General features: G+C 39.7%; 1 pseudogene; it reads left to right on the plus strand.

Moving 5' to 3' along the window:
• The first annotated feature begins 9,535 nt into the window (after positions 1–9,535).
• LOC100346902 (sodium/potassium-transporting ATPase subunit beta-3 pseudogene) lies at positions 9,536–10,369 on the plus strand (annotated as a pseudogene).
• Positions 10,370–20,015: the final 9,646 nt, after the last annotated feature.

The raw sequence follows: 20,015 nt of genomic DNA on the forward strand, positions 1-20,015 counted from the left end.
CTAAAAAAAATCAGGAAAATGCATCTCTTTGGAGGTCCGTGCTACCTGTCTCCTTGCTTGCTCAAGTTCTTTCTTGATGCTTTCTTAATGTTTTATGTTTTTTCCTTGCTGATCTATTTGCCACTACCATTTACTTAACCACCTTTGGAAATCTCCCCGCTCTTTGATCTTTTCTGTTTCTTCCCTCCAACTCCACTTTACTCATTTGAGGTGAGTAAAATCTCTAAGCCAGGTAGTGTTTTATACAAAAGATCCTGTGATTGGGACGCAGAGGGAGCTGGTTTAAACTGGCTTGTATCATAGACACCTGTGTGGCCTTGGGAAAGTAATTGGCCCTCTCTGAGTATCACTTTTCTTCTCTGTGAAATGCAGATGATCATAACTCACTTATGGGGCTTTTGCCAGGGTTAGAGATAATGAGGCTATAGTGCCAAGCTGATAACTGGAACTCCATCGTAGAGTCCTTCTTGTCATCTTACTCCTTATAACTGTCCCAATAGGATTACTGTATTCAAATGCACAGGCATTAATCATTTTGTTGAATCATTTTTCCTTCCAATCTAGACCCTTGAAGCTGCATAGTTGAGTCTGCTTCTCTTTTAATTTGACATATTTTAGGGTGATATGTACAGAGAGATGTTTAATCCAAAAGTTGTATTTAATCATCTTCTCACAAATACTCATTAATACATACTCGTCCACTGTATTGAAAATATTATGTGTAATTATAATTACACTTTTGGACTGTTTTGCCTGCCAAGAATCAGTTATAATCTTTTTTTCCCTTAAATCTATTTATATCATTAGATTAGCATCCAGTATTTGAAATACTGGGTTAAACTTTTATTCCACATTTTGAGCTGGAAGTGACTATGCTTAGCTTTTCCTAGAATCACAATGACATTATTTGTGAAAACTAGTTCTGCAAACTGCCCATGAACTATAACTATTATTAATAGTTTTTTATTGCCTAGGGATTAGATTCTGAATTTGCGTGATACAAAAGCACAAATGCCCTCAATAATTTTCAGAGAACTGTCCACCCAGCAAACAAATTTGAGGCTCTGTAAGCTGGTGTACAACATTAAATCAGTGATCAAAGAAAAACTGCTGCTTCTTAAGCCCCCTTCTACCCAGAAGGAAGCCTAGGTCTCTGCTGGATTCTTGTGCATCAAAGACAATTGTGCCTATGTGGGGATCATTCTTAATCCTATACACGAACTGACTCACAAATAGCATCTATCAAGTAGATCCATTCAATTTCATTGTCTATACTTTTAGCTCATTCCTCCCTCACCCCCAATATCTAGCCGTATGTCAATCTATTGGACACTTTATATGAACTTCTTATTTAATCGTTACATTCAGCCTGTGACATAGCTATTTTATTCTAGTGTAACAGATGGTATGATCTAAAGCATTTCTATAACAAAGTGGAAAAAGTTAATTTTGAAGCTATGGATTAAACACTATGTCCCTTTTCCACTTCTCTAACTATTCATGTGATTTACTGAAGTAAACTAGGTTTATTATTGCTGAAATGCATAATGACTGCCCAATTCCTTGAGAGGAAAGTTTGAATTTCTGTTCTTGGGTAAAAGGGACTTTACGACACAGGGCTAGGACAGTTTTCTATCCATTTCCAAATCCCATACCTCTGGTTGAATCATATTGAACTGCCTACACTATTCTGAAAGGTCATGCCTCTTTCCTTTGCTTGTCTTTTTGCATTTTGTATTCTATTTCTGAGATGCCTAGTGTTTTTTTTTTCTTAATCGACCTAGAAACTCTTGAATAAATGTTTCAGTTCTTTACCTCTTCCTCTGACCTGTAAACTCTGCCTAACCAGTATACTTTACCAGACGCCATCAGTTTTAATTTTTTTCACATGGTATTGACATGTATCTCTATTGAACTAGATTTTGAGCTCACTCATGATAGAGAATATTCATAATTGTAGTTTTCATTTAAAACCTAGACACTTATAATACTCATTATTCACAAATCAAATAAGCATGTTTTTTGCTTGTGGTTCTGGAAAATGTGTTAACTCTATTTTTATTTATGTGCTATTAAGCAAAACTTTTTTTTTCCTGAATGTATGTTCATTTGATAATGATGCTTTTGCTAAAACTCCCTGTTCTCTTGGTTATTGAAATTCAACGTATCCGTACTATCATATCTACCTCTTTCCCCATTCGTTTTGGTATGATCAGGACAGAGCAGACCCTGGACTGAAACTAGAATCTCTATGGTAGTAAAGACAAGGTTTCCAACAGTGCTCCCTTCCACATTGCTCCTGGGATTCCAGGTTTACAGAAGCTGATGCACAGATCTTGCTTATGTATAAGATGGCACACGGCCGTCAGAGGAGTGACAGGAGTTGAAAATTCAGACTCCCACCCCCTGCCCAGGCTAGAAGCCAATTACTCCTACAGAGAAACAAAAAGATTCAGATCTCCCAATTTCATTTGTTTTATTAGTCTTCTTACTTTCCTTAAGAGAGAATATTTTCTGTTAAAAATTTTCCTTTTTCTTAACACAAGAAACTTCACTGACACACTGTTTTATTAACTTTTTAAAATATTTATGTTATTTATTTGAAACATGAAGTTACATAGAGGGAGAGGAAGTAACAGAGAGAGATAGATATTCCATCTGCTGGTTCATTCCTCAAATGGCTGCAACAACCAGAGATGGGTCAGGCCAAATCCAGGAGCCAGGAGCTTCATCTAGGTCTCCCTCCTGGGGCAGGGGCCCAAGCACTTGAGTCATCTTCCACTGCTGTCCCAAGTGCATTAGCAAGAGCTGAATCAGAAGCGGAGCAGTCTGGACTGGAACAGACACCCCTATGGGATGCCAGTGCTGCAGCCAACAGCTTAACCTGCTGCATCACAATGTCAACCCTGACACACTGTTTTAGAAAAAGAAACTCAGTGACATTGAGTTTCATGACATTTGTTTCATGACAGTATAGAAGCAAATATAAAATATGGGCTCTTGGCCAAGCCGCGGCTCACTTGGCTAATCCCCCGCCTGTGGCGCCGGCAAACCGGGTTCTAGTCCCAGCTTGCACGCCGGATTCTGTCCCGGTTGCTCCTCTTCCCATCCAACTCTCTGCTGTGGCCTGGGAGTGCAATGGAGGATGGCCCAGGTCCTTGGGCCCTGCACCCACATGGGAAACTAGGAGGAAGCACCTGGCTCCTGGCTTCGGATCAGCACAGCGCACTGGCTGTAGCGGCCATTTGGGGGGTGAACCAACGGAAGGAAGACCTTTCTCTCTCTCTCTCTCTCTCTCTCTCACTGTCTAACTCTGCCTGTCAAATATATATATTTATATTTATATATATATATATGGGCTCTTGACACTTGAGGATTGTATTTCAATCCTTTGCATTTCCAATGTTTTCTATCCAGAGTACTTTTAAAAATGTATTTATTTATTTGAAAGGTTACTGAGAGATGGAGAGAGGAAGAGAGATTTTCTACCTGCTGTTTCACTCCCCAAATATCAGCAACAGCCAGGGCTGGGCTAAATCAAAGCCAGGAGCCAGGAGCTCCTTCCATGTCTCTCACTTGGGTGCAGGGGCCCAACCACTTGGGCCATCTTCCAGTGTTTTTTAGGTGCATTAGCAGGGAGCATCTGCATCCTGAACCCATATGGGATGGCAACATTAGAGATAGCTGCTTAACCTCCTATACCACAAAACCAACCCCCATTCAGAATAATTTCTTTAAGGCTTCATTCATTTATATGAGAATGCTATAAGGCTATTCATTTATATGAGAATCACAGACAGGGAGAGGGAGAAACAGAGAGAAAGGTCTCCCATGCACTGATTAGCTCCCCAAATTGCAGCAACTGCTGGAGCTGGGCCAATACAAAGCCAGGAGTCAGGAGCTTCGTCCAGGTCTCCCACGTAGGTGCAGGGGACCAACCACTTGGGCTGTCTTCCACTGCTTTTCCAGATGTGTTATCAGGGAGTTGGATCAGCAGTGGAGCAGTAGGGATCAAACTGGTGCCCACATGGGATGTTAGAGCTGCAGGTGGTAGCTTTATCCGCTATGCCACAACGCCGGCCTCACAAAGATTTCAGAGGTAAAGAAATTACCTTAAGGTCGGAATTGTCTCATCTAAATTTAAATGTTGAAACCGAAATCCAAGCACCTTAGAAGACTGTATTTAGTGACAAGCATTTTAAAAGAACAAGTGGAGCAGGTGGGTCTTGAACTGGCACCCATATAGAGTGCTGGTATCATAGGCAGTAGCTTAACATGCTATGCCACAAAACCAGGCTCTATTAGGAATATTTTTTTACTCAGTTCTGCCAAGCATGAAGCTTTCAAAAATATTCTTTCAGAAGTGACAGGTAATAAGGTCACTTTGAGGGAAATCTCTGAACTTTTCTGTTATTGTTAGTTTCCAGACAATAGATTTTAAATGTATTATGTATATATGTTCCTGTTATTAACATTTGAAAATGTTGATGGAAAATTTAATGTGAAAATTGGTTGCTATTGTTTTGGTGTTTGCGTATTATAATTGAGAAACTCTTACCAACACCTGAATAGTCTGCATGTCCTTTCAGGTATCATTGTAGACCGAAAATATAATTTCCACTACAGCAGGAATTTTTGTCTACTGAACCCACTGCTACAGAGTCTAGAAACAAGCTTGGTGTTTGGTAGACATTCAAAAATATTTTCTAGAAGAATAAATGCAGTATCACTTCTTGGCCTACGGGTCAATAGGCATACAATTTAGAATATTAATCCAATAATTCAATGTGATCTCTTGGTTTTTATTAGCAATGAAGATAAGAGCATATTTGTAAGATAAAATAGGTTGATTTTGTTGAATTTGAGATGAGCATTGTTATTTTATGCTCTTATTTTTGTCCTACAAATAGTCAAGATAATAAATTGGAGAAAATAACTGGAGATAATATTCTATTTTGTCTTTGAGAATGGTTTTGAGAGTATAGTTTGGCAATTCAATCTTCAAAGCAAGCCTGAAGGATCCTCTTGGCAAATCAATATTTCACTTTTTTTTTCTTGCCCTGTGCATTTTATCCACCTATTAAACCATCTCCTATACCCTTACTCTTACTAGTAAGGATCTGAACCTCACTCAGTACTGCACTCCCCAAGAGCTTACCTTTTCATTTCTGCTGCATAACAGTCTTCTTAAGACGTAAAGCTGCCAAAGTGTCGGGAATTCCTGTTTCTCCAGTCCTTGGAAAAATCCTTTGTAAAAATTTTAAGCAGTTCTTACTTTAGCTCACATGACTTAAAATGTGAATAACTGAGGTGCCAAAAAAATAAGTTTTGCAGCTTATTTGATGTTTTATTGATTGAATTTAAAGGGACTTTCTCGACACAGTAGATTGAGGGTCACATCACCTTCCGCCATTGAAAGTGAAAATTCAGCAAAGCTTCTGTTACGTTACAGTCTACAATCTAACCAACTGTCACAAACTATTGTCATTTTAGCTTGACAAGTACTGAAACCCCCCAGAAGCCTTATTTTGTCTAGCAAAACAATTAGAATAATGGTAGCTTGCAGGAAGCACTGCGTATGTAATCTGTTTTAAAACTATTGTGCATTATAAATGTTTTTTTTTTATTTATCCATAATTGAAGTTGCCATGACTTATTGTTTTCAGTGCTGAGTGAGAAAGACTTTATTTAACTCACGCTTCTTTTTGCATTGACTTAAAACGTAGGTCTTATGGACATTAAATGCGACAGGCTTTCTGGAAATCTTCCTGTTTGCAATATCTTTGTTCAAAATATGTTTAACATTTCTCACAGTTATATAGGTAGTTTCAGATGGTGGCATTTTAGTTGGTAAACAAATTATTTGTGGAGGAATGTCACTGAGCATTGTATTACCAAAAAACACTGAAGATAATGCAGTTTACTAACTTTTCCCAAAGATAATGATTCCTGCATATTTTAATATTAATTGAGCCTGGAGTTTGTAATGGAAAAAGTTCAGAAACTGAAAGAAAAGAATTGGAGTCTAATGAGGAAATGCTAGAAGGCATGCTCATTAGTACCCACTGGAACTTTAACCCGCAAGAGGACTTGTGCCTGTTCCTTATGTCAATACTGATTCATATATTCATGCCTTGTCTGCCAGAAGGGCAGAAAAAACTGACTCCTCTCCGTAGGTGTCATCATTTTGTTGGGTAACTGCATGTGTGTGTGTGTGTGCGCATGCGAGTAGTCACCTAGTATTTCAGTGTATACACTGACGATTTCAGATGCAACAAAGTAGCATGTGATATATTAGCAGATGAAATTTTTCTGCCTAGTCCCTCAGTTCCTTCTTGTCATTTTTTTCTTTTTCATCTTCATTGCAAATCTGCTCCCTAAGCAGCCACTAATGATGGAAATAATATAGACAGTTCAGGAGAAAGACTGCTCCATGATCTATTCCCATTGACATACACTTAAACAACTTAGCTCAGGAGATCTCTCCTACCTGGTTAGCAGCAGAATGGGCATCAACTTATGTGCCATGCAGAGGCCATAAACGAAATTCCTTTAAAGAAGGTGATATTTAATCTATAAAGCAACAACAATGATAATAATATTACATGGATGCAATAATATGCAGCCACATGATATATTTTTATTTAATTATTTGTGCTAACTTTGAGACATCACACTCACACACCTTTGATCTCTTCTGGAAAAATTCTATGAAACTGTATCTCCTCTCCTGGAAACCACCTTAAAATGTTAAGCCTGCATATTGTATCATGGGCAGAAGACATGAACAGCAGCAAGCCAAATTTCGAGATAATTCCCCTTCAAATATATGCTGTCAAATATGCACCCTATGGTCTTGTTACCTGCAAAGACTACATCTCTTTCCTGAGAGCCTGCCATATACTTTGAGAACAAAACCCTCAAGTGGTAGGACTTGGCCTTGGTGCAAACTTTGATTTCCCATTAATTACTACATGGGGCAACATTTTCATGTATGGACTGTGTTCCATGGCTAGGAAAAACACAAGATTCTTATTCTGCCATTGTCAATAAGGGCTGTTGCAGCACCACACAACACAGAGAAAGTTCAGGCACTGACAAAGAGGCAGAGCTCTGTTCATTGGCCAAGGCTTGAATGCATGACCCCTGGGGAAGTGGTGAAATTGAGTTTTTGCCTTTACAATGTCTAATAGTTACGTGGGGGGTGAATGCTGTCTTTGGACGTCAATGGGGCTTTGCTCTCTTTGCTATCGTAGAGGTACCAACTCCTCTGGTAGGCAGGCTGAAGAAAAGATACTGAAGAATAACATGTAAATCATAAATTCATTGATGAAAATGAAACATATTTGAGGGACAAAAAGGAAGAAATGGCAATACAAAACCAGAAGTGTGAATCACAGCAGAACACAGGCTGAGGCCCTATGTGCAGGTCACCTGTCCCCCAGATTTGTGGGCTGGGGTGTCTTTCTGTGTTCTTTTGCAGGAAAAGCTCCCATTGTCATCTCAGAAGTGAAGTGCACTCCGGTCTATGAGAATTTTATGTTCATAAGAACCAGAGAACAAGGCTCATTAATGTACTTACAAGAGCTAAAGGGGAGCCAGCGACATGTCCCTCATTTTCCCACTGAGAAATCCGCCAGCTCTCTTTGTTCAAGCACTCGATTGCCAAAAACTCTTTCTGCCTGTCTCTCAATGTTAATTCCTCAGTGGTGATCAAAGAGTAACAGTGGGAAACATTTTCCTAAAATATTTATCCTGTCAGTTGCTATTGTCAGAGACTCTAAGAGTCTCTTTGCTCTTCTGTTTGCTTTTAGTAGGATATACTTTTGTGATCAGCTGTGTCTGAGAAGACCTATACTATTTAAAAACAATGATTTGGAAGGTAGAATAAACTTTAAGTTCATTTTTTCCAAGCCTACCTTTCTTTAAGCAGGAGAGGTGGTACTATACTCATTTCAAAGAAGGTACCCTAAATCCAGAATGACTGTAATACATGTTCTATGTCTGGAAAATTCAAACTATTGTTGAGAGTGCCAGCACCAGTCTGGGAAGTCTGCTGAACAAAGAGCCACCTGCTGGGTTTCCAGGCAGGCTTGGTGGAAGAAGATATTCTTTCCAGCAATAGAGTTCAAAGCAAGATCCCCATTCCAAGTGTCAAGAGTAAGCCATTCCTGAGAGTTTCCATAATGGGGTTACAGACTCACAGGAATAAGAGAGGGACCTAGGCACTCAGACTATTCATCTGTTGTTAGCCATGAATATTTTAAGTCTTCGAATCATAAGAGAAGACACAGAGCTACATCTGCAGTTCTAACACAGGGTACAGATTCAGATAAACAGATTTCTGTCTCATTCCTTGGTTCTCATGATGGAAGGACAAGAAGAGGACACTGGTCAAATTTCCAATAAAAAACAGATTTGTAAGATCCATGTAGTTTCACAAGAAGATGCAAGGATCGTCTAAAGGGTCACAGTTTTTGAAATCTAAAATTGGTTAAAGCCTAAGTCAAAGATGACTGGGCCAGAGGCTGGGACTGGGTGACAGGAACCAATGAAAATGGGAAGGAAACAGAGTTAGCTCAAATCAGAGCTTTGCTTGGCTCAGTTCCCTCCCTGACTGATGCTTTCATTTCAAAATTGTCTTTCATCAAATTCTTCAATGCACAAAATTGTAAAGTTCAAAAATATTTTCTGCTTTAATAAAGCAATGAAAAGGAGCACCTACCCCACCTCTTCTCATCTTATCCCTGCTTCCTACAAGGAACTGTTTTTGTTTTTAAATATTATTACTATTTATTGATTTGAAAAAAGAGAGAGAATTAAAGGGACAGAAAGAGACCTCCCATCCATTAGTTCACTCCCCAAAATGGCCAAAATAGTAAGGGCTGAGCCAGGCCAAAGCCAGGAGCCAAGAACTTCCAGGTCTCCCAAATGGGTGGCAGGGGTCAAGCACTGGGCCAACTCCTGCTGTCCTCCCAGAAGCTTTAGCAGGGATTGGTATCAGAAGTGGTGCATTTGGCACAGCTCTCATATGGCCTGATCCTGTGGCAGACGGCAGCTTAGTCTGCTGCACCACAGCACTGGTCCCAGATAGCTGCTCTAAATACGTCTTCCTATGTTTGAGTATAATGCTTATGCGATGCCCTGTGGTTCGATGCTATGTACCTCCTTTACTATCCTTAGGATGATTCTTCCCACACCTGAGCAGCACTTCCTCCTACATTTTTTTCCACCCTCCCGAGAGTTACTACAGCAAAGTTATTATCTTATGTGTGCATTATTATTTCTATGAAAATATTCACATTTGAGCTTTTGTATGTAAAAATTACTTTTCTATTATGTGCACTTTCTGCTTTACTGTAGTTCAAGGATTTTTCTTTTATTAAGTCTTCTGTACCTCAGTTATATAAATTCACTCTCAAACTCAAAAGTGTAAATTGAAGCTTTGTGAACAAACTATATTTTGATGCACCTCCTCATTCCTGCTGCCTCCAGCCAAGCAGCCATTACTTCCCTATCAGTCCAAATGCACACCATGAAGAAGAAAGAGAAGTAGTCCTTCCAACAGAGCCTGGCTGTGTGGAAGCGTTTCATTTACAACCTGACCTCTGGAGAGTTCCTGGGGCTCACCGCCAAGAGCTGGGGTTTGGTCTCATTGCTCTACTTCATATTTTTCGTGGGTTCCTGGATGAACTCTTTACATTTATAATGTGGGTTAAGCTTCAGACTCTGAATAATGTGGCCCCAAAATACTGTGATGAGATTCCTAGTCCAAAATTTACGGTTTTCCCAAAACCATTGAGTGCATTGGAATAGACATTCAGTATGTCTGATCCAAGCTCCTGTGGAGGTATACTGAAGACCTTAGGAAGTTCCTAAAGCCATATGCTTTAAGAACAGGAGAGTCTCATAATTTGTCCTGATGAAGTACTTTTTGAATAGAAGGTTCCAGTTTAAGTTGCATGTCAGTTTCCTATTTTCTTACCTCAAGCATGCAGTGTTATGAGTGATTCTGACTTTGGCTATTCCCAAGGAAGCCCTTGCATTCTTGTGAGAATGAACAGAATAATTGGATTAAAGCCCGATGGAACACCAAGGATAGAATGCATTCCAAAGGATGAAAATGTAGCATCTATATCAAATTATCCCAATAACGGAATTATAGATTTAAAATATGTTCCTTTTTATGAGAAAAAAAAAAAAAACTGCATGTGGGCTACCTGCAGTCACTAGTTGTTACCCAGGTTGTTTTTTCTGCTAACAGTACAAAGAAAGAAGCAACAGTTGACTGCAAAATTGATGGATCACCCAACGTAAAAAAGCAAGAAAATCGTGACAAGCTGTGTTCAAAATCACAGCACGTGCATAGCATGAGTAGCATAACACCACAGAGTAAATGTTGTGTTGTCTGTCTTCGTTTTGTATCAGCTGGACCTGACATTGTAGAATTATGAGACTGCTGGAGAAAGGTGGTGCGTGGTACATGACACTGGGGTAATGTAATAATGTGCTTTTAGATCGCAGTGTGCGACGTCCTCCGAAGTCACTGCCTGCTGCCTCTGCTGTGCTTTGAAACAGTGTACAGTCCTCACATGGGCACTGGTGAACACCTGATTCTCAACATGTAGAATGAGGGTCCTGTCCTCTTATGTGGTTTAATTGCCAAGAGTCTAAAACTTAATATGCTGTACTATGTAGATATTTGATGGATTTAACACTGGTTAACTCAGATTTTGATGATGTTAACAAAGTTTTAGGCTAAAATGGTCTTTCTGGCCAACATCAAGGGACTTTATTGCTACAAGAAATGTGTATGAAAGAAGTTCTGTATATGAGCCCTAAGAAAGAAAGAAGCAGATTTGTAAGTCTTAAAAAGAAGAAATTATATTTTCATTTTAATTTCGCTTCTTCTCAGCGCCATTCTTTATAGGAGCTATCACCACCAAGAACCTGAGGCTGATCTCTGAGCAGTTCACCACCAGCGCAAGGATTCCCTTCACCTTTCACATTCCTCCTGGGTCAAATCACTAGTTCTCCCATCTCAGGACATTTTCTGCCATAATTACCTCACTGATTTCGATAGAATAGATCTTACAATATATTTTTGAGCAGAGATCATGAGAGATAAATACTTTGAAACTATCCATTACCAAAAACTCCTTTATTCCAACTTTATTTTCTAGAATAGCTAGATACAGAATACTAGTTTGGAAACCAATTCTCTTTAGAATTGTCAAGGCACTTTGCCTTCTTTCTAAGTTTGTTTTCTGAAACATAACAGTGTCCTGATACCTGATATTTGCTAAGATTCTTTTCTGAGAGCTATTGCGATTCTTTATTTGATCTTTATGCTTTGAAATTTCAATATGATGTGCCTGGATAAGACTTTCTGTTCCCTCTTGAGTGTTTTAGGCTACTAGACTTGTCACAGTGAAATACTGCAAAATATTGGATGGCTTTAAATTTTTTAATTTTTTTTTTCTCATATCCAGAGGCTAGAAGTATAATCACGAGGTATTGCTGCTTTAGTTTCTTATGAGACTTTGGTGATTGGATTGCAAATGGCTAACATTTCTTTATCATTATTTAAAGATTTATTTATTTGAAAGGCAGAGTTATAGAAAGAGAGGGAGAGACAGACAGAAAAAGATAGAGATCTTATATCACTTAGTTCACTAACCAAATGGCTACAACAGCCTGGGGTGGTCCAGGCAGAACCCAGGAGCCCTGAGCCAAGAACTTCATCTGGGTCTCCCACATTAGTGACAGGAACCTAAGTATCTGAGCCATCTTCTTCTGTTTTCTCAGGCTATTAGCAAGGAGCTGGAGCAGAAGTCAGCAGCCTGGACTCTAAAATGTGCCCATATGGCACGCTGGTGTTGCAGGTGGTGTCTTAACCAGAGAGGCCCCAACGCTGGTCCCCACATCACTAACTTCTGCTAGCTCCTCACACTCTCATTTCTCTACATGAGTGTACCCTTGATATCTCTTTGTGTATCCAAATTTCCTTTCAATATCTATCCAGATTGGATTAGTGCCCACCCTAACCACATCACTTAATCTTGTTTCTTTAAAATGCTTGTTACCAAATACTGAAACATCCTAAGATGCTTGGAATTCGGTTTCAACATTTAAGATAATTTCTTTACATCTGAGATCTTCCTGGGGCTGGTGGTATGGCATAGTGTGCAAGCTGCAACGTGCAGCACCAGCATCCCATATGGGTGCTGTTGGAGTCCCCAGTGCTCAACTTCCAATCAAGTTCCCTGATAATGTGCCTGGGACAACAGTGGGAGATGACCCAGGTGCTTCGGCCCCTGCACCCGCGTGAAAAAATTGGGTGAAGCTCCTGGCTCCCGACTTCTACTTGGCCTAGAGTTGGCCATCGTGGACATTTGGGGAGTGAACCTAGGATGGAAGACTTTTTTCTCTATCTGCCTCAGCCTCCTCCTCTCTGTAACTCTGACTTTCAAATAAAGAGGGATCTTTCTTTCTTTTTTTAATAAAGGTTTATTTATTTGAAAGCAGAGGTATAGAGAGGCAGAGGCAGAGAAAGAGAGAGAGAAAAAAAGAGATCTTCTATCCACTGGTTCATTCTTCAGATGGCCGCAATGGTCAGAGCTTCACCAATCCGAAGGCAGGAACCAGGAGTTTCTTCCAGGTCTCCCATGTGGGTACAGGGGCCCAAGGACTTGGGCTGTGTTCTACTGCTATCCCAGGTCATAGCAGGGAGCTTGACCAGAAGTGGAGCAGCCGGGAATGAAACCAGTGCCCATATGAATTGTCGGCATTGTAGGTAGCCGCTTTACCTGCTACTCCACAGCACCGGCCCCCCTCTTTTTTTTTTTTTTTTATTTTCATCTCCACACATTTTTTCCTTTTTTTTTTTTTTTGAGGTTCTTATTATATGGATGTTTTATGTGTTAATTATTCATCCAATTCACTGGTACTTTATTTTACTTCCAATTTCTATATATGCATCTTATTCATCTTTCTAGTAGAGTTCAATAGCTATCAGCTTTATTTTTCATATTAATTTAATTTTCCTATTATAATTTATGTTATCTGTTCTTGTTTTACTTTAGTCATTTCACTTATCCCTGAAATATCATGAGATATTGGGCCTTTTAGAGCATTTCCTTGTGATGTTCTCTGAGAGCTTAGGCCACCCTCCACTGCCTTCCTGGGCCACAGCAGAGAGCTGGACTGGAAGAGGAGCAATCGGTACTAGAACCCGGCACCCATATGGGATGCCGGTGCCACAGGCGGAGGATTAACCAAGTGAGCCACGACGCCAGGACCTAGTACAGACTTTCCAGTGGGTATAAAATCCCCAGATTGGAGCCAGTGCTGGAGCATAGAAGGTTAAGCCTCCTCTGCAGTCCCAGAATCCCATATCAGTGTCAATTTAAGTCTCGGTTGCTCCATTTCTGATCCAGCTCTCTGCTAACATGCCTGGGAAAGCAGCAGAAGATGGCCCACATATCTGGGGCCCTGCACACACGTATGAGACCCAGAAGAACAGAAGAAGCTGCTGGCTCCCAGCTTTGGCCTGGCCCAGCTCCAGGTCTTGTGGTCATTTGGGGAATGAACCAGCAGATGGCAGATCTCTCTCTGTCTCTCTCTGTCTTCCCTTCTCTGCGTCTCTGTTTTTCAAATGAATAAATGAATCCAAAAAAAAAAAAAAAAAAAAAAAAAAAAAAAGAGGTCATTTCCCTTCAAGGGCTTTTTTCTGCTTTAGAAGCATCTCCAGGTGGCTTTCCTGGGCGTTTTTCCTCTGCTCTTTCAATTCCTCTGCTCTGCCTTCTTGGTTTGTTCTTCTGCCTCCTACTCTGTCCTGTGTAGAACAAGTTCCCAGGGTTTACTGTCAGCTGTAATATAAGGACACCTGACCATGACTGGAACTATCTTTGGTTGTCACAGCTAAAGGATGTTATATATTTGGTGAGTAGAGATCAGGGATTTTGCCAAACATTTTACAATGAAATGGACAGTGCTCTCCCCCCCTCCGCCCCCCTCCCACACACCAACATAACATAGCCCAGAATAGCAATAGTGATGATGCTGAGTGTACTTGGTCTAGGTGGAGATTAAAACTGTGCCTATAGGTAGTATTTAAAATTGTTTAGGATTTCAGGAATTTGCATATGAGGAGAAAGTTAAATGCTACAGGATGTAGCATAGCAATTATTTATTTAAAAGATGGAAGTAACTGCATTTAAAAATATCCTAATAAATATATAGACTAACATTTATACTGAGATGAAAATTCGAAGGCAATAAAGAAATAGAATATACCTATCTGTTTTTCTTAGACAGAAAATGAATCTTCCACAGTTGCATTTGTTCTGTATCGAACGTTGGAAGCACCTGCAATGTTCTCTAGAGGATTGCCCTAACATCATTACTCCTACAAAGGTGCCCAGGTGTTCAAGTGCAGTCAGCTTTGAGGTCCACTAATGAATCTAGATCAAAGAGTCAAGTGCATTTCAACCCACAATGGTTAATTCCTCATTCTTGTAGCATTGTGGACTCTTTTCTGTCTTCTCTTGTACCAGGTGATGGATTAAATGACTACCAGAATGGTGATACAGTCAAATAATTCCTTTTCTGTTGATCAAAAACCCCCACAACTGCCCCCCCCATCCCTCTATTCTTAATCTGGCCATCCTTGTAATATATACTTTGCACTTTCATTAAGAGGTAATGAATGCCACGGTCATTTTAAGAAGCAGAATGATTTTTAACTTTATTTGTCTGTGGTGAATTATTCCCTGTCCTTTTGATAATGCATAGCAGTGCATCATCTGTCTCAATTTGTTTGACCTTTTGCTTGGTTTTCATCAGAGTCACCATATTCCTTCCTTGTATATATTATATCTGATTTTCCTCACCACAAACATTGATAACCTTAAATGAGCTTTTAAAAATAAGTTAAAATACTGTATTTTCTAACTTTATTTATTTTGTGGATTTTAAGAAGGTACTTTTAATTTTTTTTGAATCATTAACATCAGCTTAATAAAGACTTTGGAACAACAGAAAAGTCAAAATATACAGTACTATACAAAATCTTAAAATTCACATTATCTTGGGGCCGGCGCTGTGGTGCAGCAGGTTAAAGCCCTGGCCTGAAGCACCGGCACCCCATATGGGAGCCGGTTCTAGTCCTGGCTACTCCTCTTCTGATCCAGCTCTCTGCCATGGCTTGGGATAGCCCAAGTAGTTGGGCCCCTGCACCCACGTGGGAGACCCAGAAGAAGCTCCTGGCTCCTGGCTTCGGATCAGCGCAGCTCCAGTTGTTGTGGCCATCTAGGGAGTGAACCATCAGATGGAAGACCTCTCTCTCTGTCTCTACCTCTCTCTGTAACTCTTTCAAATAAATCGAATAAATCTTTAAAAAGAATTCATATTACCTTACATATTGTGTGTTTGTAACAACAATTCAATAATAATACTTTGCTGGCATTCATTAAACCTATTAGTACACACAAGGGATATTACATGCTTGAATTTCATTTAAATAATCAAACTATTTACCATAATCTGCCTATGTGGGAGGTATATTTCAGCAAAGAGGAAACAAAGGCATTGAGAAATAAGTATATTTCTGTTGTTATAAACCATATGCTAGGAAAACCTCTGAAGTCTAACTCAAGAGAAAATGTTCTCGGCCGGCGCCATGGCTCACTTGGATAATCCTCCGCCCGTGGTGCCAGCACCCTGGGTTCTAGCCCCTGTTGGGGCACAGGATTCTGTCTGGGTTGCTCCTCTTCTAGTCCAGCTCTCTGCTGTGGCCTGGGAAGGCAGTGGAGGATGGCCCAAGTGACCAGGAGGAAGCACCTGGCTCTTGGCTTCGGATCGGTGCAGCGCGCTGGCGGTAGCGGCCATTTGGGGGGGTGAACCAATGGAAAGGAAGACCTTTCTCTCTGTCTTTCTCTCTCTCACTGTCTAACTCTCCTTGTCAAAAAAAAAAAAAAAAAAAAAAAAGCCGGCACTGCGGCTCACTAGGGCTAATCCTCCGCCTTGTGGCGCCGGCACACCGGGTTCTAGTCCTGGTTGGGGTGCCGGATTCTGTCCCAGTTGCCTCTCTTCCAGGCCAGCTCTCTGCTGTGGCCAGGGAGTGCAGTGGAGGATGGCCCAAGTGCTTGGGCCCTGCACCCCATGGGAGACCAGGATAAGTACTTGGCTCCTGCCATCGGATCAGTGCGGTGCGCCAGCCGCAGCGCGCTGGTAGCGGCAGCCATTGGAGGGTGAACCAACGGCAAAGGAAGCCCTTTCTCTGTCTCTCTCACTGTCCACTCTGCCTGTCAAAAAAAAAAAAAAAAAAAAAAAAGAAGAGAAAATGTTCTCAACCATTCCATTGCTAATTGGCTTCTATAAATGTATATAATAATTATATATATATATATATATAAAGGCAGGCACTGCTTATTTTAAATATATTGTATATTTTCTTTTATTGAGTGTTTCATAATTTTACTATGGAAATAATTAGCATGATTTATTTTAAAATACTTATTTGTTTCAATGATTTGCTTGAATAATTCTTCTGGTACACGCTTACCTTCAGTATTTCCCATCAACTGCTTATAGACAAAAGTGCACAGATATGGACTTTAAATTAATCAATTTTATTGACATCATTAGGAAAATCAATCCATTTTAATAAGTTGCCTCTAGTTATCAAAAATTTGAGTATTATGAAAAATTTTCAATTGTACTCTAAATACTCTTGCATTAAACGTCAATATTCCTTGGGTGACTTTTTGCTTGTCAAGGTATCATAGAAAGGGAAATTTGGGGAATCAGACCTATACTGTTTAGTGCAAGATCAGCATTTCCAAGTCAGATTCTCTTTATCAAGTTGCTTATTATTTCTGAGCTTCTTATTTTCTTGCTTTTAAAATAGGAATAGCAACCTAACTAACAGTGTTGTGCAGAGAACTAAATGAGAACAGATAAAAGGCCTTGTGTGTCCCATATAGTTGCATCTACATTTGCCCTCAGTTCCCCAATCCAACTACAAGCGAAATCACATTCCAGATTTTATTGCTAATCTATTTTTTAATCTCTAGCCTATCAATAGTTTTAGATACCAAGTGCCCAATTTTTGGAAGTCTCAAGATGGAATCCAGAATTGTCCTAAGGTGTTTGGGGGTGGAGATGTGGTATTTACATGTGAAAGTTACAGACACTGATTAGGTAGTTTCTCCAACCCTATTTTAGTAAGGGGAGAATATATTATGTGCACAAGGAACCAGCTAAGCTGTTCAGTTTGTTTGATCTTTTTCTTAAATTGTTAGTGCTTAGCTTTACTACTTAAAACAATATTTCTCTTCATCATGAAATTCTCAATTTATGATCCCAAATCATGTTGACTATCTTCACAGCAACTCAGAGCTTTATTTTTCTACTAAACTTATCAATGAAATTAAATGACACAATCACCCTGACACCAATCTAGTAATTTAGTTATTTTCAAAGCACAATTAGAGTGAAATGGAAGCTGTGGAACTCTCCATCCTCACCTACATATCCTGCTCTAAGGATAAATCATTTGTGGACCCAAATTTGTCCGTCTGGATAACTTGAAGACTATGGTTGCACAAAGTTAACATATAGTTCCCCCACTCTCAGTATCCGATCAACATGTAGACACATATAGGACGTCATGTAATCAAAGGTTTCCAGAGAGGAAGAAACCTTAATGTCTACTCTTGGTGTGTTTGTGCTGCTATAACAAAATAGTGGAGATTGGGGTATGTTAAACTAGCAGAAATATATTTCTCATGCTACTGAAGTCTACGTCCAAATTTAAGGACGTGGCAAACCAGCAAATTCGATGTTGTCCATCAAAGAGAGCCATCCTACAGTGTGGAAGGGATGGGAGAGGAAGTGGAACTAACTAGACTTCCGGGGCTCTAATTTAAGGGCTCTAATCCACATTTGAGAGTGAACCTAACCACTTCCTAAATGCTTTATCTCTTAATATTCATGCATTGAGATTTTATTTCAACTTGCATTTTGGCTCAACACAAGCCTTGAAACCTTAATACCCCTAGTTCATGACTTTCTGTACAGAAAAATAATGTTTCTAAAACTATTCCCAAAGAGTTTCTTTCAATATTTTACTTAGATTATTTATTTCAATAGATTATTGTGGCCTGCCCATATGTGTAAAATTTTATACACTAATTAATCATATATTTTTGCCAATCATAATAGTAATGTATCAATTTTTATATGAAGCTGGTAATATTTTCTGAAATTATCATTCTCACAGTGCAATAATCAGTTTCCTATTTCATCTCTTTATGTGTAAAAATTGCATAGATGTGAATGTTTTGGAAATAGGAAACATTGCCCTGGCTTCTTTTATTTTGTGCATTAAATAAAATGCTATGAGGCTACAGCTGATCTTGGAAGGGGGTAAGTTGTATAATTATAATTTCATGTATTTTGTTAGCTTGTAATTGCAAGGTAGTTTGGGACTATTGTATTACAACATTTAAAATTATAGAATAGTATTAAAAATATGTCAAATACTGAGACCAAATTAATAGAGAATTGCTAAACCCAAATCTTAATGTATTTTTAAAGATTTATTTGTTTATTTGAAATAATTACAGAGACACAAAATGCAGAGAGAGCTTCCACCCTCTGCTTCACTCCCTACATGGTCTCAATGGTTGGGGCCAGGCCATGATGAGGCCAGGAGTCTGGAACTCCATCAGGACCTCCCACACGGGTGCAGGAGCCCAAGCACATCTTCCTCTGCTTTCCCAGCTGCATTAGAAGGGAGATGGCTCTGAAGTGGAGCAGCTGAAATTCCAAACACCATGAAACGCCTCTGTCACAAACAGTAGCTTAGCCTGCTGCATCACAAGGGTGTCTAACTCTGAAGTTCTACATAATAACAACCTTTCTGTGTGAAAAAAACAATGAAAAATAGCACATTATGACAGTTATCCATGTTAACCAGAGTATAACTTTAAGAATTTCATTGTCTGAAATGCAGATTGTGTTTTACTGTATCCTAACATCATAACCGTGTCACTAGTTTAGATTTTATCTACTATTTAGGTTGGAGCTCTTCAACTAATGTTGACACTTAGCTCACTGTTATATAAGTCTTATAAATAATTCTCATGATAACTGTTCTGTCAATTCCCAGAGAGTAAATTTGTCAGTTCAGCCAATGGGCCAAACTATAATTGTTTGTAATCTGTTTTTTCCAAATATAAACCTCACTGGAGAATTTGTACTTCCTCTGTAACTTCTTTCCCAAATCTCTTCCCTGCCTTCCCTCTAACCTGAAATAGTTCTTTTTTCCCTGCCCTTACCTGAAATATTTCTCTTTTTGTGAAAAATCATTTATTCAAAAGTCAGAGTTAGAGAGAGAGAGAGAGAGAGAGAGGGAGAGAGAGAGAGAGAGGTCTTCCATCCACTGGTACACTTCCCAATTGGCCGCAACAGCCGGGCTGCTCTGACCAGGAGCCAGGAGCCAGGAGCTTCTTCTGGGTCTCCCATATGGGTGCAGGTGCCCAAGGAATTGAACCATCTTCTGTTGCTTTCTGGGGCCATAACAGAGAGCTGGATCAGAAGTGGAGCAACCAGTACTCAAACTGGCACCCAGATGTCTTGCTGGCACTGCAGGGGTTGGCTTTACCTACTATGCCACAGTGCAGTCCCCTGAAATATTTATTTACAACTAAGAAATAATCAGCAATATCAGTGTATCAGCAGACTAAGATTACTAACCATTGTGATATTTTCAGAAGGTAACCTTTTGTTTTACTGAAATAAAGATTTGGAATTTCTTATTTGCTAAAACCTTTCAACTCAAGTTATTCTCCTTAGGAAAGTTCGGGGAAGATATACTTTGTTCCATTGTTTTTTTTCTGTAAAAATGAAACTTTGAGGGCCAGCACTGTGGCATAGTGGGCTAAGCCTCCACCTGCAGTACCAGCATCCCATGTGGCACCATTCTAGTACTCGCCGCTCCTCTTCTG

The sequence above is a fragment of the Oryctolagus cuniculus genome, chromosome 8, assembly GCF_051225735.1.
Source record: "Oryctolagus cuniculus isolate XC-2025 breed Fujian yellow rabbit chromosome 8, ASM5122573v1, whole genome shotgun sequence".
NCBI lineage: Eukaryota > Metazoa > Chordata > Mammalia > Lagomorpha > Leporidae > Oryctolagus > Oryctolagus cuniculus.